Here is an 8,731-nt window from a genome sequence, read left to right on the forward strand (position 1 = left end):
GACAAGTGACCGTAATTCGTTATTGAGGTAAAAATCCGTAGTGTAATAAGGGCCAACACAACTAAATTTATAAATAATATTAAGTGTGTGAATCATTTCTTTCCGACTGGATTTACATAATCAGTACAAAGCTACCGAATTTATATCGTGGTGATATTCGTAAGCTACCAGAAAAATGGCAAAAGGTAATTAACAATAATGGATTATTTCGATAATTGAGTTGTTTTCATATTTTTTAAATCAGACCCTAACATCGAAAAGAATTTATTTCTACGCCTAATAATCGTCAATAAATTAAATGAAACTCACCCTTTCGGACATTCCTTTCCTTCCTTTCCTTCCTTTTCGGACACCTGTATCACTAAGTAGGTCACTGTATCGATCCTGGTCATCGGCGGACGAAAAGATTAATGGGTAGGGTAGCGCCCAGTGCTCAGCTGATCGCAAGTATACGACACCACCCGAAGGTAAGGGTCGCAACATCAAGTGCGTCCGGGTTAATGTACCGAATATTCACTTCACTGCACTGCTACTAACACTGATCACTTAAATTATTTTTCATGAAACGTGCTGTTCCTACGTTATAAAAATTGGTGGCCGAAAGGGGCCGATTACTGTTAGTTGAGCAGTTCCTCGATGTGACCTCCCTCACCTTCTACGCACGCCTCAGCACGTACAATCAGCTGTCTTTGGACGGCCTGCAAAGTTTGTGGCGTTATGTTCGCCACCGCTGCATGAATTCGCACCACGATGTCTTCCAGTCTATCCACTGGTTGACGGTACACCTCATCCTGAAATGATTGGTGTACAACAAATACAAAACGTAAGTAAAAAAAGAATACCTATAAAAAAAGTAACAGCAATACCGGAAATTACCTTCAGGTAGCCCCAGAAGAAAAAATCCAGCGGGGTCATTTCCGGTGACCGTGGAGGCCACGCAACAGGACCGCCGCGGCCGATCCACCTGTCCTGGAAGGTTTGATCTAGGTAGTCGCGGCCAGGTGGTGGCTTCCGGGCGGAAGTGGAGGGACGCGATCGGCCTCGCGGAGAGAGCGCTGCGACGCGTCGTTGCCTCGATCGGGACGCTCGGTCTGCGAGTTGCCTTGGAGAAAACCGAGGCGATGTGGCTCGCGGACAGGGTTGGGAGCGGTGTCCCCAACGGAGCGTCCCTGAGGATCGGGGAAGCCTGCATCAGGGTCGGCCGATCGATGAAGTATCTCGGTCTGACCCTGGACACCTACTGGCGATTCACGCGCCACTTCAAGACCCTCGCCCCCAGGTTGGAGAAGCAGGTATTCGCCTTTCGTCGAATCATGCCCAACCTGGGTGGTCCACACGAGGGTGTTCGACGGTTATACGTGACGGTCGTTCGGTCCATGGCGCTGTACGGCGCGCCTGTCTGGGCCGGCGACCTGGAGGACTGCCGCGTTGGGCGCGAACTTTTGGCAAGAGTTCATCGCCTGGCGGTCCTCCGATCCGTGCGAGCTTATCGCACGGTGTCACACGTCGAACTGTCCGCCTTGGCCGGGTCCCCTCCTTTCCATCTGCTCGCGGAGATGGAGGCGGAAGTATATTCCGCCGTCCGAGGTCTCCGCGAAGCTGGGGGCCCACTGGCCGACGGGCAAGAAGTGGCGAGGGGCCAGGCCCGGCAGCGCATGGAAGCCAAATGGCTCGAATGGTTGGCCCTCCCAGAACATCGGGAGGGTCGCGTTGTCGGGGCGCTCCTGCCCATCATGAACGAATGGGTGGGGCGCGGGTATGGCAGGCTTACCTTCCGCCTGACGCAGATCATCACAGGTGTCGGCTGTTTCGGCACCTATCTGCGTCGCATCGGGCGGGAGGAGACGTCGCGGTGCTTCAGCTGCGACTCGGGCGACGAGGATACGGCGGATCACACCCTGGCCAGATGCCGGGAGTGGATCGACGATCGCCGTGTCCTCGAGTTGCAGCTGGGCCCGGATCTCTCGCTGCCGACGGTCGTGCGTCGCATGGCGAGGGACCGGGCGTGTTGGGTGGCCGTCTCCGTGTATGCGGAGGCGGTCATGGGAGAGAAGGAGGAGGCGGAACGCGAGCGGGAGATGACGGGTCACCCGTCCCGTCTCGCGGCCCCCAGACGCCGGGGTCGGCGAAGATGACCTGGAGCCGGGGGAGGTCGGGTGGTGACGTAGTTCAGCGCGTCACCCCGCTCCCCGACGGCGAATCACCGGGTCTGGGGGGCCCCCCTCTTCGGGGCCACCTTGGGAGGTGGTGGCAGTGCCACGGGGTTGCCGTCGGCGTCGCGTCGTGGCAGGTCGCGACGTGCGGCGGCGGCGTAAAGATCTGGGGGTCCTCGTTTCTGAGGGCCCCCTCGGGGGGTAGCCGAACACCCGCTACCCCCCCGGGAGCCGCGCTATAAGCGCCCTTTTTCAACGCGCTCCCGTCGTAGGCGATCGAAGAGACAGGGTGAGTTCGGCGGTCAACGGGACCGTCATTGCACTCTGCCCCTGCCCCGGGGTGTCCGCTTGCGGCTCTCCCGGGTGCGGCGGCGGAAGAACGGTCCCTTGGATCATTTGACCAGGTGCCGTCTCCCCGCCCGGCCACTGTCCGGGTTACTGTTCGATCGCGGGGGTCGCGGGGTGAGGGTGCCGGGGGGCACACTCACCCCTCCGCAACACCATGCGACCCCCAGAAGTGGCGACGCGGACGAGTGGTCCGTCGCGCGTCGCCGGAGTTTCGGGAAGGCCCCGCCGTCATCGCGCGGGGTTGTTGGGCGCGGAGTTCGCCTTTGCGCTGAGGGGGGGGCAAGCGGATGTATCGCTAGTTTGCTCCCGCGTAAAGTCCCTCCCCTCGTGCGCGCGACTCCGCGCCCGAGGAAGACAACCGTGGAGTTTTAGTGGGTGCAAGCCCCACATAACCCCGTCCCTCCCCCGGGGGCCGGGGTATCCGTTAGGGATTTCTCCACGTCAAAAAAAAAAAAAAAAAAAAAAGGTAGTCGCGGCCAATTGTGGCGTAGTGTGGCCAGCCCCGTCTTGCTGGTAGAACATGTTCCGTCGGATCTCATTTAGAATATGGTCCATGAGACCGACAGAACATGCTCTAAAAACACTTTATACGCTGGGCCGTCCATCCTGTCTGGCAGCATGTACGGCCAAAGCAAAATAAAATCCCCACAAATCCGGCCCATACATTAATCGATCAACGGACTTGTGCTGCGCGTATCCGAAGCGCTAGTGGATTCCCGTCGCTCCACACATTCCGATTCTGGGAATTGAAGCACCCTTCCCTATTGAAGAGTACTTCGTCCGTCCACAATATGTACTTGCAGAATGACGGAAGTCCTTCCTTCAAACAGGAATAGTATGCCTTTTCTTCTTTGTAGCAACTCGAAGACCTTCTGTTTCTCTTCTCTTCGGACCCTTTCGAACCGAAACACGCGGTGTCTGCTGTCTATCTCGAAGGAATGGATACATTGGCAGTAAAGGGACGGAGCGCGGACTTTTGTGAAAATTGTCCGCAAGACGCCTTGACACCTCTGCACAACAGAATGGTCTCTCATATTTATAATTGTGACCGTCAGAGCAGTTAACTGCAATTTCGTTTGCCTTCGCATTGCCAGGGAAATTATGTGGATATTTTTCAAGGTATGGTTGTAAAATTCTACAATCGTTTTCTGAGTCTTAAACCATTTTTATAATTTGTACTACCTTCAGGAAAACTAAATGTAGCTGTTTCGTGTACATGCTGTATATAGTGCTTTTTCTTCTTACTAGATTTAAGACGTATCACATAAGTTACTTTTAATAATAGTGTCGCCATCTGACGCGACACAAAGCGTTCATGAGCTTCTCTCCCCCCACTAATCAACTAACTACGTTTCCGCGATCGCGGAAGTCTTCTCTCCGTCTGCCAGGCTGTCGGTTCTGGTCGGTTCAATGCTCGTGTTCGCAATACTTGCGAATTCTATACTGGTTACGCGAGAGAGAAATAGTGAACGCTTGATAATATCATCGATATCTGTTCCACGCTCGCGTTACGTACGATTCATACCTGATACTCGGGTTAAAAGTTAGTGTGACACAAGAACTTGTAAAGACGAAAACTTTATTATAATCGTTCAAGCCTACGGGACGTTACAAACTAGACGATATTTAAAACTATCCTAATTCTACTCAAATTTACTTATATCTAGTTAACCTACTTCCAACTAATAAACCAAAGGACTGCGTATCGGTTACAGCCACTTGCTTTGTCTAAGATTCTAACTTAAACAGTAGCCCTGTAAAAACAGATGTTTCAGTGTACCCTACAGCAACAGTATTTATGACATTCTCTATAAGCCAGGTATATGTATGTATCGAGACTTCGAATGCGCATACCAGTCCAAACTTGCCAACCTATTTCACAAATGCGAATTAATGAAATAAAATGTGTATTATGTACTCACATTTGTACATACAGTGGGGACAAAAGTATTCGGTTACCTTTTAAAACAGAATAACATGTTTAAAATTTCTCCAAATGACGTGAGCTTTTATTAGAAGCTAGAAGGAACTAATCAGTTTACTAAGTAGGTGGCGTGTTTCGTCATTTTGAAAAAAAAAATCACAATTCGTCGGAATAGCGAAGAAAATAATGAAGGTCGCTTTTTCCACTTTTATATCTGTGATTGCAACGAAAATTTAAAAATCCCTTAAGTAGGTAGATTTAAGTAAGTTTTACTCCAATGCTCGTACATAGTAAAACATCTGGTTTCCTGTAAAATTTACAATGTAAATAAATGCTTTACTCAACATCAGCAATCCACTGGTAATTATTAATGTAAAAGAAAGTTTTAATCTATACAGCCTCATCCACGTGCTGTTGTATTAAAAAATTACACACGATTACTCGCGACAAGGGCCAATACACTTCGCGTAGGGACCCGGGAACAGGTAGTTTGCTCGCGCGGGCCCCGCTTGCACCGTCTTTTCTTCAAATCCCTTATCGCTCGAGTATATACACGCGCGCGAATATCAAAACAGAAGAACACGGGACGATTGGATTCAAGAAAAGGTTGGCCATAGGGATGTCATTATATTAGGACCAATCGGACCTGTGTTCCTTGCAGACGCGAAGTTTCCACCTCTTCATATTAATATCTCCCCCCTATGGCCGATCTTTTCTTGTAGCCACTATGTCGCGCATCCTTTTGTTTTGATACTCGAGTTTTGATATTTTTATATACTCAAGCGATAAGGGATCCGTCCCCAATTTGAAGGGAAGCCGACGCAGGCAAGACCACGCGTAGTCAGCGAGCTACTCCTTTTGTTCCTATGTTCCTTCAGCAAGTGCATTGGTGCTCATCGCGAGTAATCGCGTGCGATTTTTTAGTGTAGGCGAGGTTGTACAGTTTAAGAGATTCTTTCACATTAAATGTTTATGAAAATATATCAGCAGTGAAAATTGAACATAAAAAATGCAATATTACGTTTATACAAACGGAATAGATCTTGAATTTTTCCAACCACCTCCAGTTACCAAAAGGTACATAGCTGTATGTATTACGTAATTACCTACGTTGAAACTGAAGAGCTCTTTTACACGGGGCTACACGTATGCGATACTTGTATCGCGATACTTATATCGCGAACTGCTTACGATTTCATTCACACGGCAGTACACATATGCTCCGTGTATGATGGATACCGATTATATATTGTTTATTATTATTATTATTTATTTCAACGGGTAAAGACCCTTTAGTTTACAATTAACAAATAAACAATGTAAAAGAAGAGAAAACAAAAGTAAAGCCAGTACATACATAAACAAACCATGATACAATAAAATAATGGAACTAACGAACTAATACAATTAACGTTAGAATTTAAATTAACGGGCGTGTACGAAGACGTTCCTGCGAGCCAAAGCCCGCAAACGATATTTAAAGGTGGCCAATGTACCGTTAAAGAAATCAACATGTTCGTTATAACGATTCGCTAATTTACATATTCTATTAATGGAGTTATTCATCCCAAACGACGTTCTGTGTCCTGATAAGTAAAAAAGAGAAGTCGATCTTAGAGAAACAATAGGCGCATACAGGTTAAGCAGAGCCAAAATGCCCGCAGAATCGGTGTAGCCATTAATAATACTGAAAAGGCAAGTCAGATCGGATAGACATCGACGATGTTCCAACGTGAGAAGACCGCTGACTTCCAGAAGAGAACTATATTCATGACATAGTCGGGACATCGGAGTACCGAGCTTAAAAGCCAGCAGTCGTAAGAATTTATGCTGAACGCGTTCCAATAATGTAATATACTTTTCCTGATAGGGATTCCACACAGGAGACGCGTAAAGTAAATGGGGAACGACTAATGCGTTGTACATGGTGATTAAGGTACCGGGATTAACGAAATCTACCGATGCACGCATAATGAAGCCAAGCATTCTAGCCGCTTGATTTCTAATATTATAGTAGTGCTGAGAAAACGATAACGAAGAATTGAAGGTAACTCCGAGGTCACGAATACTATCGATAGAGTCCACTAAGGCACTATTAATTGTATACACAGAAGGGTGCAAACATTTCTTATGAGAAAAATGCGAAACGTGACACTTGGAGACATTCAATGTCATCTCATTAACCCCGCACCAGTCGCAAAGCCTATTGAGATCACCCTGAACAAGATTTACATCCTCGTCAATCGCAATTCTTTTAAATATCTTCAGGTCATCGGCGTAAAGCAGGAAAAGACAATGCTGGAATACATCGGCAACATCGTTAACGAAAATGTTAAACAATAGAGGACCGAGGTGCGATCCCTGTGGTACGCCAGAAGTGGATTGATAAGTCCTCGAAAAGCTGCCTTTAAATTTGACCTTTTGGTGTCTATTCGTTAAGTAACTCGATAGCCATTCAAGTAAATTGCCTCGGATACCAATAGCATTTAGTTTTCGTAAAAGGACCGAGTGTTTGACAGTGTCGAAGGCTTTACGAAAGTCAGTATAAATAGAGTCAACTTGATAACCACGCTCAAGTTCATTTACAATATAATGATGGTACAATAGAAGATTCGTGGTAGTTGAGCGACCCAAAACGAAACCATGCTGCTCTTTAATGATGATATTCTTAGTGAGAGCTGATAGCTTATCCGTAATAATACTATCGAAAACACGAGGCATGACATTCAAAATGCTAACTGGCCTGTAATTCGAAATATCAGACTTATCGTTTGCCTTGAAAATAGGCGATACAATACTGCCCTTCCACTTTGACGGAAAAATGCCAGATCTCAATGACATGTTGAAAATAATGCACAAGATCATGGCGATGATGTATCTACATGATTTAAAGAAGATAGGTGGAATAGTGTCATCACCCGGTCCTTTGTTGACATCAAGAGAGGAAATTTTATGAAAAACTTCACCAATACTAATGGATAGGTCAGAGACATTAATATCGTGGTTAGAATTGAAAGATTTAGTGCATGGGGTATCGCGAACATATACCGATTGAAAGAAAGACGCAAAGCTATTAGTAATATCCAAACTGTTGTGAAAATACTGACCGTTAAAGTGCATCGATTGCGGAAGAGAAAGATCTTTATTTCTCGAATTAATAAATTTCCAAAAACTTTTAATGTTAGTTGAAGTCGTCCTTTCGACTCTGCATACATGTTCGAGCCAGCTTTTCCTTACGGCACTTTTGCATTGAGCCCTCAGGACCGAAAAGCATAAATAATCAGAGAATAAATTATTATTTTTATAATTAGTGTGCGCTCTTTTCTTCAGGCGAATTAAGTTCCTAACATGGGCTGAAAACCATTCAGGGAAAGGCGAAGGCCGAACATAGAATTTCGGAACATGTGTATTTATTGCATAATTAAGATGTGAATAAAGAAAATCCACGGCTGCATCCGTAGATAATCCATTTAAACTATTATCCCAGTCTACATTACCCAAATAATTTATGATGGACCTGAAGTCAGCAAGATTAAAATTGGCCTTAATCGGAAAAGGTGATTGGGAAGTTCTCTCAATTCGAGCAGAAATGCAGATGCACAGCGCAGGATGGTAAGAATCACATGTCAGAAGATTCTCGGGCGGTATATACACTTTGCACATACTGTCATTGGTAAAAAGCAAGTCCAAAAATGATCCGTATATGTTACATATATCGTTTTTCTGGATAAGGTGCAGCATATTAAAGTATTCACAAATAGTATCAGCTGGTGCGCGCACCTGAGAGACCGTTGACGTATAATTTAAAGTACCCACAACATCCGTAGACCAAACAGTATGACGTAGGTTATAATCACCAACGACGTAAATGTTTGTATTTGGTAGAGATGATGACACATCCGTGACAGTTGAGCAGTGTTTCTCATAAAATGTTCAATCGGAAGATGGAGAAATATAGGCCCCACCAAAATTATACAAAGATTCCCCAAAACGCACCTTGACAAAAAGTTGTTCAACACATCTCTCCTGGATGTCGATGAGTTGACTAGAGAATTTACCACTGACAGCAATGAGTACACCACCACCACGCGATAAGGAGCTAGTATGAGAACTTCTGTCCGCTCGATAAATCGTATACCCATGCAGCAATAATTCAGAATCCGAAAAATTCTCAGTAAGCCAAGTCTCAACAAAGATAATGACATCATATCCAATGCAGGATGATGGGAGCGCAAAACAAAGGTCGATCAATTTAGTCCGAAGTCCCCGAACGATCTGATAATAAACTAAAGGGTCACAAGCTAGT

General features: G+C 46.1%; 1 long non-coding RNA gene across 1 annotated transcript; it reads right to left on the reverse strand.

Moving 5' to 3' along the window:
* Positions 1-439: 439 nt before the first annotated feature.
* On the reverse strand, positions 440-927 carry LOC143378002 (uncharacterized). Its single transcript, XR_013087454.1, has 2 exons — positions 877-927; positions 440-791 (listed from the first exon to the last, which is right to left on the reverse strand). It is a non-coding gene; the product is annotated as an uncharacterized LOC143378002 (long non-coding RNA).
* Positions 928-8,731: the final 7,804 nt, after the last annotated feature.

The sequence above is a fragment of the Andrena cerasifolii genome, unplaced genomic scaffold, assembly GCF_050908995.1.
Source record: "Andrena cerasifolii isolate SP2316 unplaced genomic scaffold, iyAndCera1_principal scaffold0019, whole genome shotgun sequence".
NCBI classification, from domain to species: Eukaryota; Metazoa; Arthropoda; class Insecta; order Hymenoptera; family Andrenidae; genus Andrena; species Andrena cerasifolii.